The sequence below is a fragment of the Octopus bimaculoides genome, chromosome 23, assembly GCF_046866305.1.
Source record: "Octopus bimaculoides isolate indiv1 chromosome 23, ASM4686630v1, whole genome shotgun sequence".
Classification (NCBI taxonomy): domain Eukaryota; kingdom Metazoa; phylum Mollusca; class Cephalopoda; order Octopoda; family Octopodidae; genus Octopus; species Octopus bimaculoides.
This window is the reverse complement of record NC_142950.1, coordinates 30,190,493-30,213,711: the sequence shown is the minus strand read 5'-3', so window position 1 is coordinate 30,213,711 and position 23,219 is coordinate 30,190,493. Positions and strand designations below refer to the sequence as shown.

General features: G+C 33.9%; 2 long non-coding RNA genes across 2 annotated transcripts in view; one reads left to right on the top strand and one right to left on the bottom strand.

The window, feature by feature from the left end:
* Nucleotides 1-576: 576 nt before the first annotated feature.
* Nucleotides 577-7,280, bottom strand: LOC149131347 (uncharacterized). Its single transcript, XR_016238042.1, has 2 exons — nucleotides 7,130-7,280; nucleotides 577-854 (listed from the first exon to the last, which is right to left on the bottom strand). It is a non-coding gene; the product is annotated as an uncharacterized LOC149131347 (long non-coding RNA).
* A 5-nt stretch (nucleotides 7,281-7,285) lies between these two features.
* The window catches only part of LOC106877237 (uncharacterized), a 57,289-nt gene continuing 41,355 nt past the window's right edge, over nucleotides 7,286-23,219 (top strand). The window contains exons 1-4 of the long non-coding RNA XR_001410349.3: nucleotides 7,286-7,430; nucleotides 11,192-11,212; nucleotides 13,410-13,472; nucleotides 14,210-14,370. This is a non-coding gene — a long non-coding RNA (uncharacterized LOC106877237). The remainder of the gene's footprint in view (nucleotides 7,431-11,191; nucleotides 11,213-13,409; nucleotides 13,473-14,209; nucleotides 14,371-23,219) is intronic.

The window sequence follows — 23,219 nt, the reverse complement described above, 5'->3', positions numbered from 1 at the left end:
ACGACGACGATGGTGATACTGTTTTATGAGTCATCAAATGTACGTTTATTTGCCTCCAAAACCCCTAGATACGTTATCCATTTTTAAATGATTGAATAGCATTTGTAATCTTTACTCTCTTCACGTGTGTTGAGATGCAAATGTATATAATCGTTGGAGTAGGTGCGTCAGTCCGACATTTTGTATTAAATATTAGATAGCGAAGCTATTTTGAAAATGTCTTTTTCTGTAAATATCGTTGTTTTTACAATTGGTGTTCATAAGACAGCCCTCTTTGTTCTGTCGTTTAAGCTTTACAATTTCCCGAGATTTCCAAAACTAGGATTGCTATTTAAGCATCTTACTAGACGGGGTTGTTACTCTAGGAGGTGAGAAGTTTTCTTTTAGCCTTTTATCTGTCATTTTTATAGAAAAAAATAAAAGATACTTTTGAAAAATATTTTCTTTACTAGACGACATTCAATAGAAGATGTCGATAAGACACGCCCTAGAACAAACAAAAGACATTTTCATACATAGCACTGAAACACTGAAAATATTTAAATAAAAATACTATTTAGTTATTTACTTTTCATAGTTTATTTTATAATTAAGTACATACTTAGGCTGTCTTTAAGAAACCGAAATATCTCAAAATCCGTGCCACATCCAGTTTCAAGTTTACCAGATAACAGGTCGGCTACTGCACCAATTGCTTCTTTATTCAATCAAAAACGTTGTTGCTTTTAAATCCCAGGTTAGCGTTTGTTATTTTTTGTTTTTGTTTTTTCATCTCTGCTCAAAGGCATTCTCGTTGTGAATATCTTATCTTTACGGCTGGTTTATTGTGGAGTGCATTCTGTAATATTTAATGCCTTTTTTAATGGAAACAATGAGATTTGAAAGGTAAGATTATTTCTCGGGGGTTTAAGACTGGTACAAATAATATGCATGTCAGTCCACATCTCTTTCTCTATGCCCTCCCCTATCATTCTCACTCACGTTTCGATTTTGAATATGATGTAAATGATTTCTCTTACTTTCTAAGAGCATGCAAGGGCTAGAGTTCAACTTAGTGTTACTATGGTGAAAATTAACTCTTATATGAAGACAGAGTTGATTGTACATGTAAAACCAACTTCCGAGATTGAACCCATTGCTAAGCATTTTAGGCCAGGTCCTCTTGTTTAAAACCACTCTTGAAAGTTAAATTTGATAGACAGCTTTCAGAATATATATAGTGAGAAGAGAGAGAGAGAGAGAGAGAGAGAGAGAGAGAGAGAGAGAGAGAGAGAGAGAGAGAGAGAGAAAGAGAGATAAATAGATAGATAGATCAATAGATAGAAAGATAGATAGATAGATAGATAGATATATCAATAAATAGATGAATGGATGGATAGATAGATACCATACATCATAAATGCATACATAATGACACTGGTATTTGATTTAGACGGAATTAGGTCTCCACAAAGAGAGAGAGAGAGAGAGAGAGAGAGAGAGAGAGAGAGAGAGAGAGAGAAAGAGAGCGAGTGAGAGAATGAGTAAGTGTGAGAGAGTTAAAAGAAAAAAGCGGATTTGAATACGCTCAAATACACACCAACCGTGTATACCAGATTAGAGAAATAGATACATGTAAATCATCATTCTGTTTCTTTTTATAATATACATACATACATACATACATATACATACACACACACACACACATATATATATATAGGATTGATATTTTATTGCATAGAAACATTTCTATACGCGGTATAATTTTTTTACACTCGTCGAGACACTCTCCTTCAACTGTTTTCTCTCTAATGTAGATATTTGTTTTCATATATTTTTTTATCGCTACGCAGTGGTAGACTTTTGGTCAACTTCTTGTGAAATAATCCATAAGAATTTTTTTTCTAACTTTCATCTTCAGTTTTCTTTTAGATAATAGCAAGTTTTATGCTTGTCTTGTTTTTTCACATCCGATAGGTATTCATAACATACGTTTCATCACTTTTTTTCTCTCGTAGAATTACTCGTCCAATAAATCAGAGAAATACTTTTTTTTTTTATAAATTACGAATTATTTACTTGTCTGTTGAAACCTAATTCCATCTAAATCAAACACCAGTGTCATGTATGTATGTATGTATGTATGTATGTATGTATGTATGTATGTATGTAAAGACTGAGAAGGTAAATGACAAGGACCTTTTTGTGTGCACAGTCTGTGACAGACCATGTCTGTCCTTGGCTGGCCTCAAATCTCACCTGCGAACCCATGGAAAACAAACCTCATCCAGCTATTCTGATTATATGTCTGTGCACACGTTTGAATGTGGTGTGTGCCAGAGGGTTTGCAAATCCAATGGGGGTCTTAAAAGACATGTTAGGATCCACAATGAGCAGAACTTACTTGCAGGTATTGGTAGTGCAAATCAGAGGTGCAATCTGTGTGGGTGTTTTTTCAAAACACTGTCTGGTTTAAAAAGCCACATCAGACGCCATGAAAGGGCTAAGGTGTAGGTGCAGGAGGTGGTCAAACTCTGTTTAAGGAGTAGACAACCACCACCACCATATGTATGTATGTATGTGTGTGTATGTATGTATGTATGTATCTATCTATCCATCTATCTATGCACACATACATAAGTATGCATAATATATATATATATATATATATATATATATATATATATATATATATATATATATATGTATAGATATACATATATACACATATATGTGTGTTTGCTGACTACCAAATCTCATACATACTACTCATACTAAATCAAACCAACGAACATAAATATCGAACCCCCTCCACAACTGATGAACAGAATTACTTGTTCTAACTATGCATTGATGCACGCCCACGCGCGCACACAGACGCACATACACACACGCACGCGCGCACACACACACACACGTAACCATTTTTAGCGTGCACTTTAATTTAGATTTAAATTAAAAAGAAAATATGAACAACAATGAATAAACGAAACTAGCAAAAAAAAAAAATGAAATCATTTTCTGATTTCGTTCATGCTCCTGGTCTTGAAAGCAACTGCAACGTCAAAGAAATTGTAGATGTAGAATTCTTTGTGCGAAGGTGTGGTCATCAGAATATGATAATCCGAAATAGAGCAATAAGAAAGAACTCCCTTATTCTTAAGCCTTCATAATCCTTCATCGGAAACCGAGTGTTGACAATGTAAATCAAATCCTAGGAAAATTACATATGCGCAACTATCTTCTTAATTACTTTAATTAAGAGATCCATGAATATACGATGCACAAGACAATTAATACAACCAACCATAGACACCAGTCCAGTTGTGCGGCACTTTGAGCAAGTGTCTTCCACCGTAGATCTGCTCGACTAAAGGCTTGTGGGAGGATTTGATAGAAGGAAAATCTATATGATATATATATGTATCAATGTGTGATCAATGTGTGTACTCGTCGTACGTGTGTCCTTGTGTGATGCTTGGCCTCCACTGCCTAACAATAGGTGATGGTTTGTTTCCATCCCCGTCTCTTAGTTGTTCGGTAAAAAGTGACAGATAGAACAAGTAAGTACTAGACTTAAAAACATAAGTACCAGCGTCGATATTTCGACTAAATCTATCGAGGCGATGCCGTAGCATGGCTGTAATCCAAACACTAAAGCAAGCACAAAAACTTATGAATTGAAATGTGCGTGTGAGCGTATATTTATATACGACGGGTTTCCAGACAGCTCCTGTCTCCCAAATTTCCTTAGAAGGCACTGGTGGCGCAGGGATATCGGCGGCTATAGTGATTTCATATTCAAAAAGTTAAGAAGTGGTTTTTCATTTCAGAAAAGAGAATTTAAATCTTGACAACAGAACATAATAGATATCTGAGTGATAACAACGACACACCAGTGACATTCATGACCAAATTGTATTTAAGACCACTTTGCGATTGCAGAAGAAAGGAAACACATTTAGACTACACATTCATAAACCAGTCAAGCTGTTTTTCTCACTGAATGATTATAACTGACGTTAATAAAATAGCGTTGACACAACAGTTACTCGACAAAGACTGAAAGATTTGGTATTATGTTAAAATCAATAATATCTAATGGATGGAACAACAGACAAGATTTTAGTCCTTTCCGACCTTTTAAATGACGGAAGGGGAAAACAATGAATAGCACAGTAAGGTATTTCAATACAGCAACAAATGACATAGCATTTTGTTATCTTAAAATAAACAGTCTTTGCTAAACAAATAGTTACAGTACACAAGCCAATCATTTTCTAATCAAATTGGTCTTAATAGGTATCACTTTAATCCATTTGTGCAAGCTGCGTTTTATTTCTTGCTTTATACGTAAAAGTAATAATTCACACCAAAACAATTGTTACTATTCCGTGAGTAGAACTGACTTTTAACTTCATTCAGCATGCAACGTAAAATACGGGAAACACACATCTCCAACTCAAACATAAAACGTCTTAGTTACAAACACATTTCAAAACATATCTACATCTATACACATAGGCGGTCGTGTGTACACACACACACACACACACACACACACACACACACACACACACACACACACATATATATATATATATATATATATATATATATATATGGTTATGTGTACATATATATATATATATATATATATATGTACATACCCAGAGTACACACACATATATTTATTTATATGTATCTGTCTACATATATGTGCTTGCGTGTTTGTGTGCGTGTATGTATGCGTGTGTGAATTAGGCTGGTAGGAAAGTAATGTCGCATTTCATATAATGAGATTAAATCAGCATATAACATATCGTAAATGTGTCTATTCATTCAAAATATAATGGTCACTGTTAACAATAACATTTTACAATAACATTTTACAATGTCGCAGTCAGGTGCCTGATACGTTATGCAAAGAAGAAAAAAATCAATCAGATTTTTTTTTTTCAGTTGTTAAAGAGGGAAATGTTTCGAAAACTTTCTCGACCTATTCGTAGCTTCGGAAAGTTCTTCTCTTGGCAAACATTTTAAGCGACCTAAATTAGGGAAAACTTAATGGTGCTAGGTCAGTAGAGTCGAGAGCGTGAGGTAGACCTTCACAACCAGATTAATTTACTTTTTGTTGTGTTGTCGTCGCTGAATATTTCCTTGCATTATGGTGGATTATTATGAGTCAGTAACAGCCCTCATCTATACACTTCACCAAACCGCCTAAGCTGCTCATGCAGTGTAGGACACGATTTATTAAGTGTCCAGGATCAGTCCCTGATACTTTGTTGCGAATTCTGTTCAGTTACGGCTTTCACTGCTCAATATTGGTAACAGTTGCTGTTCCCGATTGATTATCAACTAAATCTTAAAATTTGCTTTTGAAAATTGCTAAAGCACAATTGGCATTACGAACATCTATATAAGCAATATATAGAGATCATATATATTCACTGCTTTGTTGCACTTCGGAAATTCCTAAAGCACACAATGCCGAATATGCAGTTTGCTAAAGTCCTTTTTACACGTGGGCACACCAACAGATCATATACACATACAAAGCGTGTAGAAATAAACGCTTGGTCATTAACTACGTTACATCGACTGGTTGATTGCAAGTTGAATTTTCACAGGATTCTAAACTATTGGTGATATGACGTCTCACACAAGGCGGCGAGCTGGCAGAGACGTTAGCACGCCGGGCTAAATGCTTGGCGATATTTCGTCTGTCTTTACGATCTGAGTTCAAATTCAGCCAAGGTCGACTTTGTCTTTCATCATTTCGGGGTCGATAAATTAAGTACCAGTTGCGTACAGGGTTCGATCTAATCTAATATCCCCCCCCCCAAATTACGGCTCTTTTAGTATGAGTTATTTTTAGATGAATTTTAAGTTTTCTTGAACGATTTTTGCAAAACTATATTTCAACTGAATATTCATCTCACTCTTCCAGCGTCAATGTACCAAAATCGTAGATATTTTGAAGACAGTTATCCCTTCGTGATATCATATTAATAACAAATGTACCCGTTGCGACACGCTTTAACATCTATGTTACAGGCAGGTCCATTTTGGGAGAATGGGTTTTGAAGCTTAGTGTTATTCGTACGATATTAACACTTATGGTAATAAAATCATACGCATCATTTTCTTGGAATAAAATTATTAGTAACTCTCGCGTTCAACAAATGTCACATGCGGTATAATTGTTTTGTCGATGAAAAAGTTAGCTCTGGGTAATGTTCGCCCAGAATCGTTTCATTCTTTTCATATAGCCAACAGAGGGATTATTTTGAAATTTTTATTGCAATTAAATAGCTCGTTAGTGATTGCATAACTCCAAGAAATTGCGCTTTATGTTTCCAGTTTCTTCTATAGCCAAAACCAAAATAATCTGTGTATCTTTCTTCGTCTTGTTTTCCTTTGATTCTTAGCCATTGTAGTTGATATTGTCATGTCCATCCATATTGTTATTAGGAAATCTCTGCTTGGGGAATTGAAAATTGAGATGAAAATGACAACGATTTGTGAATAAAAGGTTTCTTCAATGAAGATGATCAGAAGAATCACCAGTTACTGCAAAAAGGCTCACAGTTGAATGATCAATTTTGGAGGTACTTTTCATGACAAATAATATTAGACACAAAAGTGTGTACATTAGCATCCATAAATGGGAATATCTAGGTTTAAATTAGCATACTTGCACGTATGTATATACAAAATACGCACGTTTGTACATATTCAAAACAATGTATACACACATACACACACACACACACACACACACACACACACACACACACACACACATAAAAATATATAAATATATGCATATATCTATATATTTATAAGAGTATTTATGTGTATATTCATCAAGTCTATATGTATACACCCATAGACGTGTGTGGGTTTGTGTGTATTTGAGTATGTATATGGGTTTGTCCCCCACCATCGCTTGACAAACGATGCTGGTGTTTATGTCCCCGTAACTTAGCAGTTCGACAAAAGAAACCGATAGAATAAGTACTAGGCTTCCTAAGAATAAGTCCTGGAGTCCATTTGCTCGACTAAAAGCACTGCTCCAGTATGGCTGCGGTCAAACGACTGAAACAAGTAAAAGAGAGTAAAAAAAAAAAGAAGAGAGTACCACTTAGCAGGCCGAGAGACTGGTATAACTTTCTCCGCTGGTTTGATGTAAGCTTGCGGAAGCTCTGTGAAGCATCTTCATTTCAGTGAGACTTCATTGCGCACGCGTCGCAATTTTACGTCACAAACAAGTCAAAAACTACGTCATAATCTTACTCTATGACTCTTAGATGTGCCAGTCTTCGTGTAGAGGAATATACACTTTTGTTTTATAAACCAAATAACATTTGAAACAAAATGAAATGCCAGAAAACTTTAGCAAATGAATTGTGAAAGTAATGAAGTTGTATAAATACCAATAGGTTCGTGAATTTCAGTAATCATTAATCATATTTGTCGAATATTCTTTTTTTTTTCTACTCTAGGCACAAGGCTCGAAAATTTTGGGGAGCGGCCAGTCGATTAGATAGACCCCAGTACTCAACTGGTACTTAATTTATTGACCCCGAAAGGATGAAAGGCAAAGTCGACCTCGGCGGAATTTGTACTGAAAACGTAAAAACAGACGAAATACCGCTAAGCATTTCACCTCCTTAAATGTGTCGAACATTATTCAGAAATACCTACGGAATACTTTGATATCTATTGGGCTATAGAAATTACTCAAGAGATGCTATTTACGAAAACTTTTGCTCAATTAATGAAATTTAAACATAAAAATTTAGTTTGTAATTTTTAAACTAAAATCAATACAATTTAACGATTGCGTTATATGAATTCAAGTATTGGAAGGCAAGAATTTATGTTTCTTAGGAAGCCATACAAATTTAATGGTTATTAAGCAAATATTTCGCTGGTTGGTTTCGCTGGGTTTCATGATGTAGCTGTCAATATTCCTGGTAGAATATTTCCATATAAAATATTTATTCGAAGCAGTCTCCAAAGACTATAATTGAAGTTTGTTTTTTGCGTGAAAATTTTTATTGTATACTGCATTGTTGTTTTGTTATATAATTATTCTTTAGAATCTTATTTGGTTTAGCCATTGGAGGCAGGTTATGTAGGAACAACATCTTGGAAGTCTTCAGTCGACTTAATTGTCCCCAGAATTTGTTGTTCAATCTGCTATTTATCATAGGGGTTTTCATTTATCGGAGAAATATTGATTTCAAAGTTTGGTAGCAGGCCAGTGAATTTGGGGAAGAGGACGAGTCAATTACATCGACCCCAGTGCTCAACTGGTACGAATTTTATCGACTCTGAAAGGATGAAAGGCAAAGGCTACCTCGGCGAAATTTGAACTTGGAATGTAAAGATGGACGAAATACCGCTAAGCATTTTGGCCGACGTGCAAACGTTTCTGCCAGTTCGCTGCTTTATTTATCTGAAACATAATCGCAAATTTTAATCGTTCCTTTTTCTAAATTTCTAATCGCTAAATCTTTTCCTTGTATCTCAGAAGATTTGGCTGTTATTTCTTGTAAGACTATCTACCATGCAGAAACCACACTGCACTCGGCAGATAAAAACCTTTTCTTGTCCATTCATGCATCATGTCAGATGCTATCGTCTGTTTTTGCTAAATTTCTTATCGCTAAATAGTCCCTTCTATCTCAGGAGACTTAGCTGCTATTTCTAGAATGTTTAGCTACCGTAGAAAAATAACACTGCACTCAGTAGTTTTAAATTTTTCGTATTCATCCCATGCATGATGTCTAAGTTTATCGTTGGTTTTTCTTCAATATCTTATCGGTAAATCGATCCCTTCTCTCTGAGGAGATTTGGTTTTTATTTCTAGTAGATCTAGCTACCGTGTTCCCCCTGCTCCTACCTGCATTCTCTCTCCTCTAACTGCTTATCCTCTGTCTCTCCACCCTTTCTCCCCACTTCCTCTCTTTCCGTCTCCCTTTCTCCTCTCTTCCTCAACCCCCTCCCTCTCAACCACCTTGCATTCATTAGAGCTTTATCGTTGGTTTTGCTGGATATCTTATCAGTAAATAATTCCCTTTTATCTTGGGAAATTTGGCTGTTATTTCTAGTAGATCTAGCTACCGTGTTCCCCCTGCTCCTACCTGCATTCTCTCTCCTCTAACTGCTTATCCTCTGTCTCTCCACCCTTTCTCCCCACTTCCTCTCTTTCCGTCTCCCTTTCTCCTCTCTTCCTCAACCCCCTCCCTCTCAACCACCTTGCATTCATTAGAGCTTTATCGTTGGTTTTGCTGAATATCTTATCGGTAAATAATTCCCTTTTATCTTGGGAAATTTGGCTGTTGTTTCTAGTAGATCTAGCTACCGTGTTCCCCCTGCTCCTACCTGCATTCTCTCTCCTCTAACTGCTTATCCTCTGTCTCTCCACCCTTTCTCCCCAATTCCTCTCTTCTCGTCTCCCTTTCACCTCTCTTCCTCAGACCACCCTCCCTTTCAACCACCTTGCACTCATCAGAGCTTTATCGTTGGTTTTGCTAAACTTCTTATCGTTAAATCATCCCCTGCTAATCTCACTCCCTCGTTATAACCACAAATGGTTAAACTGCCATTAATTCAGTTTCATAGATTGATTTAGTGAAAGAAGGCTATAGCACATTAATATTTCTGTAATTATAATATTAAAGTCGCAACCTCTTCAAACGTCCAAATACTTCCATATTCAATATTTTTCGCAGTTTTTTTTTTCACCGGTGGATTGAACTTTGATCAGCCACTTTTCTTTCAGGATTAACCAAAAGAAAAAAAAAAAATTCAATAAAGTATTTCTAATTGAATTGCATTTCTTTTACACTCCCCACCCCACCCAACAGAATTTGTTTGAAATTAACCGTTTTGCACGCTTCCCATTTTCCCATCACTTATCCCCATCTCTCACACTTTCTCTCTTCTCTTACCTTCCCACTCCCTCTCTTCTTTAATTGCCTGATCCTCTGCCTCACCACCCTTTCTCCCCATTTCCTCTCTTCCCGTCTCCCTTTCTCCCCTCTTCCACACTCTCTCTCTCCCTTACATCGATTCTTCCCTTTCCTTCTCTCCACTCCTCTATCTCTTCTCTGAACCTCTCTCTCTCCTCTTTACCTCTCTCTCCTCTTTACCTCTCTCTCTCCACCCCTCTCTTCCTTCCATAAATCTCCCTCCCACCTCCTTCTATGCTCTCTTTTTCTCCTACACACTCTCTATATTTAACCACCTCTCTCTGTCACACATTTTCTAAGCTTCCTTCACGTGAAATATTAGTTCTTGTCCTTCTTCATTCATAATGACTAATTATTATTATTATTATTATTCTGCCGAGGTCGACTTTGCCTTTCATGCCTTCGGGGTCGAATAAATAAGTGCCAGTTACGCACTGGGGTCGATGTAATCGACTTAATCCCCTCCCCCAAGCTGCCCTTGTGGCATTAATTTGAAATCATTATTATTAATATTGTTTATTATTATCATCATCATCATTATTATTGTTGTTGTTGTTGTTGTTGTTGTTGTTGTTGTTGTTGTTGTTGTTGTTGTTCTTCTTCTCCTCTTCTTCTTCTTCTTCTTCTTCTTCTTCTTCTTCTTCTTCTTCTTCTTCTTCTTCTTTTTTCTTCTTCTACATTCAACAGATTAGACTGTTGGAAAAGAAAAGTATCCTTACATCGGGCTACAAGTAGTCTTAGATGCCAAGAACCTTCCTAATTATCCTAGATGTCCCTAAAAAAACATTGTTTTCTGGAGCTGTACTAAACTGGGTTTTATGCCTATTTCCTCTATTCATTTGTTCAGATCTTTAGGGATAGTTCCCAATGCACCTATAAATATTGGAATACATTTTACCTACATTTTCAATAGTCCGCAATTCGATAGCTAGGTCCTGGTGCTTTGCTATTTTTTCTATACCTCTCATATTGATTTTTCCACCATTTGGGACTATAAAGTCAATTATCTGGGACTTTCTATCCCCTTTATCTATTGCTACCAAACCAGGCCTTCTAGCTTCTACAGGGTGCGGCAAAATGACCTCTCACATTTGTAGGTTTAATAAAAAGTGAAAGGGAGTAAAAAACAAAAGATGCGTTTTTATTATCAAAATGCACATATAATGCCATTTTGTTTCAATAAGCGCAGTCTGTGACAATTTGCTTTATTTTGCTTTCAGTTGCCAACATGTATTGGACGGGTGAGTATCGTGTTTTCATTGTGGAAACATTTATCAAACCATGTGGCTGGAAAGCAAGCTTCTTACCACACACACACACACACACATATATATGCATTTATGTACGTACGTATGTTTGTATGTATGTATGTGTTTGTTGTGTATATGCTTGTATGTGTATATGCTTGTATGTGTATATGCTTGTATGTGTATAACAATATAATGATATATGTATATGGGTATATAAGTGAATATAAACATATATATATATATAAATCTGTATATATAAACATAGATACTGTATTTATATATCTGTATATATTCATGTGTATGTTTATATATGTATAAACATATGCACATACACAACACGACGAACACACACACAGACACCCCACTCGCGCATTCACATCCCCACCACACACACACACACATACACACACAAAAACAAGCAAATAATATACAAAACATTATTTTTCTTCACTAATTTGTTTTCTCACGGATTTCACCTCTTGAATTTTGGCAGGCTGTTTGTGATACAGCTTGTTTCCTAATTAAGGTGAGGTGAGGGGAAAAAAACATATAGAACAAACGTAATAAGACAAAAAAAAAAGAAAAAAAAAGAAAAAGAACATCCGTTTTGTTGATTACTTGTATGTGAATAATGTTAACGCCGTCTGTCTTTCCGAGAATTTTTTGAACTTTGTAAATTGCGAATTTGTAAATTGTTGTTGACATTTTCATTTGTAGACAAGGAGAATGTGGTGAAAAATGCTATAAAGATTAAGTTACGTAATAAAAAAGTATTTGAAAATTAATCAAATAGTATTTTTCTGCTATAGTTAATTATTTTTCTGATGAAAATCCTAATTTCTACAATCATTGGAAATATATAGATCATCAATGTTTGAATACACAAACTAATTAAATACAGAAGAAAAAAATGATGTATACAGTCATGTGATTTATATAAAGCAACATTTAATTTGATTTTCACATGTAGTACGTTGCGAGTTCAAGTCCGTCTGGAATTGATCATCTTTTCTATCATTCTGGGGTCTGTAAAATATGTATTTCATCTATATTCGTATTCATTTTATGTGGTTTGCCTATTTATGAGCAGCATAATTTATTGGATTCTGAGTCAGACAGATAATAATAATAATAATAATAATTATAATAATAATAATAATAATAATAATAATAACTGCCCGGATGCAGTACCAGGCAGTGGCTCTCATGGCTTCTGATCTTAATCGTTTGGATGTGTTATCATGTACATTGTTTTGTCTTGGTATAAAAAGATGGGCTACAGCAAATATTCTGCTCAATACCACAGATTTGCTTCTCAGTTGTTTGACCGTAACCAGTTGACGCATCGTCTTGGACTATTAATTTAACCAAGACTGAATTTGAACATACAGTGGAAAAATACAGAATAAATGCCACAAGGCATTCTATGCAGTTCTGCAAGCTCATCCCACTGAGGTTAAAAAAAAAAATAAACGCTCGATAACTGAATGTAAAACACAGATCTTAGCGGTATTTCGTCCGTTTTTACGTTCTGAGTTCCTGTTCTGTCGAGGTGGATTTTCGCCCTTAATGCTTTCAGTATTTATAAAATAAGTAACCAGTTGGGTACTGGAGTCGATGTAAAAGAGATGAATGACATTAATCTATAAATGTTTTGCTTGATTTTGATGCCATACTTGCTCATTCACATACTTGGATACTTATAAAACTAAAGGATTTTATAAAACTGATATAACTTAGTGAAGGAGAATTGAAATATTGTAGACAAATTAACATATAAGCTATACGGTTACATTGATCAACACCATTAGCAAAATAAACAGCTGCAACTCCGGAGGGAAAATACTTACATACAGAATGTTAGTTACCGTATTATTGATACACGTATGAAATGCATTTAACAAACAATCAGTGTGTTGGCATGCAATATCTAAATATGTGTTGAAAGAGAGGTTGTTTGAATATCTCTTTACATATAGCTCTACTATGAACATCATAAGGAATATGTTTTAACAATTAGCGGCATAACCCTGTTAAAGGTTATCAGCTTATAGGTTTCGTATAACTTTGTAAACGAACGCATTTCCCCTGGAATTTATGAAATCGAATATTTCATTTTAGTTTATATATATATGTAGTTTTTCATTCCAAATCTGTCTTAAACAGGAATCAAACGATTATTTTATAGTGATGGAACTAAACCGAATTCTTTCCTGTTTGGAATATCGTGCTGTGTACAATCAATATAAATGTAAGTTTACATATTGACGTTTACAGGAATGCAAATCTAACTTTAAAGACTACTGTTGCTTATGTGAATTTTAATTGCGTTTTTAATTTCATACCAAGATATCGGTTAGGAATAAACTATGGATGAATTATAAACGAAACTACTTCTACACACACACGCACACACACACACACACACACACACACACACGCACACAAACACACACACATACAGAAACACACACACACACACACACACACACACACACACACACACACACACACATATATATATATATATATATATATATATACATATATACAAATATACATGTGTATATTTATATGCATTCATATGCATATATATATATATATACACCCACGCACACTTAGGCGAACACACACACACACTCACACACACACGCATATACAGTTGCATGTATATACATACATAGGCATACTTATATGTGTGTGGCTATATATATATATGTCCGTGTATGTTTATACACACACACACACACACACACACACACACACACACACACACACACACACACACACACACACACACACACACACACATATATATATATATATATATATATATATATATATATATATTTATATATATATATATATATATATATATATATATATATATATTTATGTGTGCACAGAATTCTATACTTAGCGATTTAATACACCGTTATATGGAAATGAAATTATTATTGACTGAAAAAATATTTATCAATGTTACAGGACAGAAAGGCAATAAATAGCTCGAAGTCCCAAATCCCCTTCGGAAAATAATGTGCAAAATATTCTGAATCTTAGACAGCCTAAAACCTGTGTGTATCGGATCTGAATTTTTTAAGCAACCTTTAGAGTTCTTGGGAAGTCGTATGGGAGTCTATACTGAGGTAAGTGGTTCTCTTCATTCTCACATGTGAGTTGCTTTGTTTTGGTTTGGTCCAAACGTAAACATACACTCGAACAGACGCTTACATGCAGATTGATACATAGATATATAAATAGATAGATAGATAGATAGATAGATAGAGAGAGAGAGAGAGAGAGAGAGAGAGAGAGAGAGAGAGAGAGAGAGAGACTGCATTTATGGAGAAGGCGGAATACGTTGGAAAATGCATGCGGGGGGTGGGAGATATATTTCTTTCAGACTTTTCCTAAGCGAACTTTGGATTCGTATCAAGAAAACGCCAAAGAGATCAAGGCAATGAAGTATTCGAAATTAATCTTCTTAATATGAAAAGAAAGATAAGGTTCAAACAAAGTTCTAATTCCTTCCAAGGCACATTGCTCAAAGACATCAAGCATTTCAGTTACTCTAGCACACAACACAGCCAATCCGTTAAGCTGAATATTATTAATGATGTTGTTAAATGAACGTGCGCAAACAGACATGTACATACACGAACACACATAAACACACACAAACACACAGAAACGCGCAAACAGACACACACACACAAACTCACGCATATTTACAAATCATGTTTCAAGCAACATTCAAATATCTTATAAGATAGCCAATCGCAATATATATATAATTAACATATTAATGACAACAAAAGGGAAAATGTAAGATAGAATAATGAATAGCCAATCTCACTCATTTTATATTCAGAGGTCGTGAACTTATTTCTGTGGAGACCCTAAATGCAGACACATTGAAATATTATCAGCTATTTTATTATTCATACTTCAAATCTTGCCCTGTGAAACACAAATGTGCGATCATTATATAACAAAAATCAGTGTAAATCAGAGTTAATTTACACTTCATATTACAAAAGTTTATGATGTAATCAGTGCATTTTTCTTAGGGAAAATTCTAATATATGCCATAGATTTATGGATGTTAATAATTCAAGCAATACAACAGCGAAAACTCAGTGCAATTTTCTTAGGGAAAATTCTAGTATATGCCATAGATTTATAGATGTTAATAATTCAGGCAATAAAACAGCGAGCTAGCAGAATCTTTAGCACGATGCGCAAAGACTTTGCAGCATTCCGTCCGTCTTTAGGCTCTGAGTTCAAATTCTGTTGATGTCAAGTTTCCAGTTCATCCTTTCAGGGGTCGATAAGATTAACCATTTGAGCACGTAGAGCGATGAAATCGAATTGACCAGTTTCCCCGAAATCGTGCCAAAATTTGAAACGATCAATTCATACATTCGTGTGGTTGCTATGACTCGGAAGAGTCGTTTTTAAATAAGATTACTTAGATGGATCAAAGTGAAAGAGACAAAACTCTTGAGGGTCACCAAGTTTTGATTTGACGAAAGAGAAATTTGGAAATTAATCCGATTATTTTAGAAAGTGTCAAGACGAAATTAAATTCTAAAAATTCAGATCCGTATGACGATTACATAGATTTTAATAAGTAACAGAAAATCCTGCCAATTACACAGAGGTAGGAGAAATGATTCAACACCTGTAATATTTATGATTCATAGTGAGGACAACAGTTAGTATGTTTCATTTTTGACTTGCAACATGCACGTATAATCAATCCATACGAGCTGAAATACTCTCCAATGCACCTTCATACAACTGTATGTGGTAGGTGTGTTGAGAAGCAGTCGAGTAGCAGTTGTGTAGCGGTTGAGTAGAGATCATCCGAAGGTGCTAGATAGCAGTAGCTTGAGACATAACACTTGTTCACGGATACAACGCTTTTAACCAAGAATCGAACTCGTGACCTCACAATCACAAGCCGAATACCTTACACTCTAACTCACGCACCTTCGCTCATGTTTAAAATAATTGAGAACTTGAGACAGTTAATCAACCGCATGTGTGAAAAGGTATATTTTTTTCGAGAAATTTTCACGTAAAAACTTCAGATTCGTAACAGCTAAATGCCATCCGCAATCAAAGCAATGGAGCCATCTCTATATAATAAAGAAATAAGAGTCCAAATCTAATATCTTCGATGACCCATAGCTTAAGGGGCTGGCGGCACTAGTAAGATTAGTTTATAACATGAGCAAACCGCTAAAGTGTATATTATTAATGATTTTCATAAACGCCAACGCTCATATTACTTCTTTCAAGCAACATGGCAAAAGCTGAAGAAAACTAATAGCAATATATTATTCAATAACAATGATGTAATACACTAATCTTCAGCTTTTAAGACAAAGGATAAATATGAATACTTAGAAGTATTTTAAAATATCATAAACCCCAATAAATATCACTTAGTGCAAAGCAGTGTAGGTTAACGAGTATATGTGATGTTTGATCAATAACAGTACTATGCAGGCCACAAATCTTCGACTCTGAAATGAGATTTCTTTAGTATTTGGTTGACAATAACCTATGTTACTACAATAAGTGCGACTTCACAGTTTCAAACTCTAATGTTATGCTCCAATCTCTGAAGTATTCTTATTCGTTTCGGCCTTATCTTTTATCTTCTACTTGCTTCAGCCATTGGACTGTAGCTATGCCGTGACACAGGCTCAAAAGGTTTACACTAACAATCGATGAATCGATCATAGTATGTATTTCTTTTCTTTTTCTCAATCTGGTACTTAATCAAATGGACACTTTTTTCACAAGCCGCTTAGTTACGGACGTAAACATAACAACACAAGTTGTCAAGCAGTGGTGTGGGGCAAACACTAACACAATATTACATACACACACACACACACACATACAATTATGTGGTTTGACTATTGTAATAGGGCATTTTATCCCTAATATAGGTGTTTCTAACACACTAGTCAAATTTATTGATAATCATATATATATATATATATATATATATATATATATATATATATATGTGTGTGTGTGTGTGTGTGTGTGTGTGAGTGTATGTAGATATGTGCATATATATACGTATATATATGTATATATATATATATGTATATACATGTGTGTATATATATATATATATATATATATATATATATATATATATATATATATATATATATATATGTATATACGTTTATGAATTTGTGTTGCAAGACTCCTAATGTGAAGTCGTGTGTTGAAACAGATATTGTTGTATTTCGGTATGGTCATATTTTTTTTTACCAAATAAACACAGGCACCATATGTTCGTTCTTCACTCATGTATTACTATTCTTATTCTAAATCATATCCAATTTCCGGAAAATGTCTCCTACACACTTACATTGTATGTGTGTGTGAGTGTCGCTGTACGTAGCCTGTTGTTTAAACTTTGTAAAATTTGTGTGCAATTTGTTTTCCTTCCCTTCTTTGTTAATAACATGGTAAATCAGACAACACATGTCTGTAATTATGTTTCCTTTTCTTTGGTTATGGCGAACTCTACAAAGTTTCAATCCATCTTAATATTAACAATAATAACTACTCCACCCACTTTTCAATCCTCTAATTTGCTTTCGATAAGAAGAACTAGTACAGGATCGGCGTAGTATATTCAGACGCGAATATGTGAACATGTTTGCCTACTTCATATGACATATTCTAAGCTATCTGTTGTGAGTTGCGTTCCAGAAATACATGTGTCACACTCTCATTAAAAGAACGATTCTTTTCTTCGTTTGAAAATTCTCTTAGGGATTCATATATGACTCTCGTTCTAAGATTGATGTGTAATAAACTGATTAACCTTCTTCAGTACAAAAATATTTATTTTTGCATTCATCGAAAGGCTAAGACTGTCCAGTTGTGTAAAATAGGAATGGAAGGGGCTTATAGGGGCCTATAGGCAAAAAATGGTCGAGAACCACTGATATAAGTTATAGGTATACAATATAATATAGATATTTAATATACGATGTTCTATACAACTTTTGTCTTGTTCGTTGCTTTCCTCAGATTGCAGACTAAGTTTTAGCCGAATAAATCGCCCTCATACTTATTTTTTTACATTTTGGTACACATTCAATTATTTCCTTTTTGCTGAACCGTTAAGTTTTGGAAGGTAAACTAACCAACGCCTGGTGTGAAGCTTTAGGAAAGCTTAAGACAAACACAAAGACAGAAACGTACAAATACGGTTACACATACACATAGAGAGAAACTGAAAGAACCCGTGATATATATATATATATATATATATGTATATATGTGTGTGTGTGTGTGTGTGTGTGTGTGTGAGTGTGTGTGTATGTGTGTGTGTATGTGTGTGTGTGTGTGTGTGTGAAAGAGAGAGAGAGAGAGTTTATCGATCACCACCTCTAGACGTTTAGTGCCTGTAACTTAGCGGTTGGGTAAACATTCCCGGTAGAATAAGTAAAGGTTGAAAACAAAAACTGAATAAGTACTGATGTCGATTCATTCGATTAAAACCGCTCAATGCTCCAGCATGGCAGCAGTCGAGTAACTGAAACAGGAAAAAAAAAGAATATATATATATATATATATATATATATATATATATATATATATATATATATATATATTTGCGAGTAAAAATAAATACAAAAAAGGTGGTTTTTTTGTATGATTGTGTATAGAGGAATATATTATTTTGTTTAAAAGAGTTCCAACACTGTCTGTTTTTTATGTTTTATTTATATTTCTGTTTTTTATGTTTTATTTATATTTCTGCAGAACCAATGTGGGGTATAGAATATGGAATATACAATATATAATATAATATACAATATATAATATAAAATAAAATAAAATAAAAATGGATGGCACCATGAAATAAAGTATTGAATGTAGATGAAATATTGAGTGTTCAATATAAAGGATCAAATATATAAATATAAATATATAAAGGCTTTATTTATATATTTGATCCTTTATATTGAACACTCAATATTTCATCTATATTCAATACTTTATTTCATGGTGCCATCCATTTTTATTTTATTTTATTTTATATTATATATTGTATATTATATTATATATTGTATATTCCATATTCTATACCCCACATTGGTTCTGCAGGAATATAAATAAAACATAAAAAAACAGACAGTGTTGGAACTCTTTTAAACAAAATAATATATATATATATATATATATATGAATTATAAAAGATAAAACTCGTAACCAGTTTGTTATTGTCAACAAGTCATAAAGCTTAATATTGACATTTTTCCGTATATATTTCTTCAATTTGAAATTTTTTGTTTGGTCTGGAGATATTTTATAAGTGTTTGGTTATCTTACGCAAATGTCATCAACACAACGTGCTCAATAAAAGAAAGGTTAATTTTAATTTTTTTTTTAATTATTTTTTTTTTAAGTATTAGGTAAAAATGACAAGAAAAACGTGGGTGTGTATATGATTGATGGGTCAAGAAGTACAGTCGAAGTCAACAATCATTCGGTGTAGATTCCCAGTGAGACAATGACAAGAAGTGTCTTCTCTTATAGCGTTGGGTCTAGGTTGTGTCAGTTAAATGTGATAGAGAGAAATAGAAATGAAGCCAATATTGTATATATATATAGCCATATGTGTATGTCTGAGTACGAAGGTGCACGTATGTATATACATACATATATATATGCATATATATATATATATATATATATATATATATATATATATATATATATATATATATATATATATATACATGCATATATATCTATCTATCTATGAATCTCTCTGTCTCTATATATATATGTATATATATATATATATACACATATATATGTATACATACATACATACACACACACACACACACACACACACACATATATATATATAGATATATATATATATATACACATGTATAGATATATATGTATTTACCTGTAATTCAAAGGGACAGTCGTGTCACCTTCTATGCCATGCCGAATCTCTCTGAGAACTACGTTATAGATACGCGTGTCTGTGGAGTGTTTAGTCTCTTGCACATTCAGTAGGTTGTTCATTTGATCGTATCAACTTGAATTCTCATCGTTATAACCACGCAGTGCCATGCTATGTGATGCATATTCGCTGTATGTCATCCGAAGTGCATTCTCTCAGTATTATCTTTTCTGTATTCTGCGTTTATTACCTAATGTTTATTGTAAGTGTACTATTCATCGGATATTCTCTGCGTATTATCTACGGCAGCGTTTTTCAACCGTGGTCCATATTGCGCTTCAGATTCCATATAAAGCATTTCGTTGAAATTTTTGTGCAATAACTTGTTGATACTTCTACTAATATACACCAACTATTTTAGCAATTTTTAAAAATACAAATCCTGATAATATTTAATAATTAAAATATAATATTTAAAAAAAAAATATTGAATGATTATAAATTTCCCACCGGAGTAAAATAATAACTAAAGAGATCCAAAGAAAAAAATTGGTTGGGAACCACTGATGTACAGTATATTAACCAATGTGTATTTTCTGTTTATAATCTACTGTTTATCTTCTATATTTTATCTCATATGCTTTCTCTGTTTATTGTTCTCTTTTCTCTGTTTATTGCCTACTTCATATTCTTTGTGTGTTATCTAACATATATTCTCTTTGTGCTATCTAATGTGCATTGTCTGTTTGTTATCTACGGTGTTGGTTGTATATTATCTATAGTGTACTCCCGGTGTGCTATCTGTATATTCTTTGCGTGCCATCTAACGTGCTTTCTCTGTTTATGATCTTATTCGTGTTGTCTGTGTTATCTAATAGGAATTCGCATGCTATTGTCGTTTGGGTCTTCTCTGAGTTTTATCTGACTCATATTCTCTTTATATTATCTATTGCATATTCTATGTCTTATCTCATGTGCAGGCTCTGTGATTTATCTAATGTGCATTTTCGGGCTAGTGCTTAATATATTTTCTCTGGATGTCATCGACCGCGTAATGTCTGTCTGTCTGTCAGTCTCTCTCTCTCTCGTTGAATTTTCTATTGTGTTTTGCTTCTAAGAATTATCTGATGACAAAAGGTTTTCGCCTGGGATAGAGAGTAGTGAGTCGCTTTTCCAATTGTTACATTGAGAGAGTCTTCGCTTCTTAACTGACTTAACTATGGCTCTATGTCTTTCAATCTCAGGTACGTATCCCTTCTTCCAAATATTATTGAACAAGTTTAGAAGCTCAACATAATTGAGCCGCCATGTTTCAATAATTCCGTATCAATTTCATCTTGATGTGGAGCTTCGTTACTCTTCAGCTGTTTGATTCACGCAATTGTATCCGATTCTCCGTTGGAATTGGCATTTTTTAAGATAATAAGATACTCATAGTTACATCAAACAATAAGTCTACTGTTTGGATTTTAGTATTTTGCACTGACAGCATACTCCTTCAACGGTTTTGAATATCTTCGTTGCTGTTGAGAGTTTTCCCCTGTTTGTCTTGCGTTAATTCGTTTCAGTCATTTTGACTGCGGCCATGTTAGTTTTATTTACACATCCTCTAAATTCCTTAATTTATAGAGTTTTTGTTACTGTTTTCGCAACCTGTTTCTTGAGTTCTCTTCATTTTCTCAAGCCAGATTTATTTATCAATTTACAACGAAGTCTTACTTCTTTATCTTTATTGTAATATTGGCAATACCTATGCCATAATTATCAGTATTACTAGTTTGTCTTTCTTTCTTTTCTGTGCTTCCTTTACATCAACATGTTTTGAGCTGTCAGATGATATCCAAGTTATATTTTTTGCCAGTTTACAATTTCCTTGACGGATGTGTGCAATTCAGCCGGTCTGCTACAAGATCTTGAATATCATTTAACTTCTATTTTAAGCTTGTTATTTACACCTAATCTAAATCTATTGTTGACATTTCTCGCTTTCAGTTTGTCAACGCCGAACGATCTCGCTATTTTGGTCTACTTTACTAATATAAGTTAGAATTTGAATTCGTCAGTAACAATGTGAGGGATCTGTGGAGATGTCTGCACTTCTCTATTTTCTCACATCGGGGTACAACAGATCGTCGTATCGTGCTAATAACGAATTGGTCAATTTTAACTGAAATCCTGCACTCGCTTTAATTACATATATATTTATGAATTCTTCTAAGTCTGAAGACTGCGACGAAGTAAGTTCAGAAATGTTTATACGCGATGTGCACGCTGAGGTTGGTTATATAGTGTATAATTTCTTTTCAAATGTATTGTGCTTCCAAAATATAGTGTGCTTCGAAAGAGATTTGGAGATTTATTTATTGTTTCCAGCATTTCGTATAACCAGATATAAGCAATTCTATTAACTGGAGAAAATAGAGAATACGCATATGAAATATCTTATGTCAGCTAAAAAGAAAATGTCTAGGTGGAAAAAAAAAAAAATAATAACTGATAATAGTAATTAAATAAAAAAAAAACAGAAAAAAGTAAAACATCTGAATACCATTCTGCAAGTCGTAATTAAATCAGCTACAAGAAAAATCTCCGGAGAGGATGCAACAATATAAATGGAGTAAACAAAGATCAATGTTTAGTACACTGTATGATTCATTTAAGACAATCATTTGCATAAATGGAACAACGTATACACATTCATGACGTAAAATGTTTCAAGTCAGTATTTACATGTTCTTCGTTATTGACTTGTATGATGTTATTACAGTGCTCTATTATACCTATTGTTTCCTCTACAATATGATATATTTAACTGGTTTAAGAGAAGTTTCTTTATTCTTGCTGGTGATAAGTTTATAAAAAAAAAATGACAAGTAAAATATATACTTTCTTAAGTTTTCTTATTTCAAAAGTAATTGTGTCTGGAAGTGGAAATACAACTTTGATAATATTTTTATTCTAAACATTGAAATATTTACTTTACTGTACAATTGTATTTTTTTCACTAGTATTGTTAGTAGG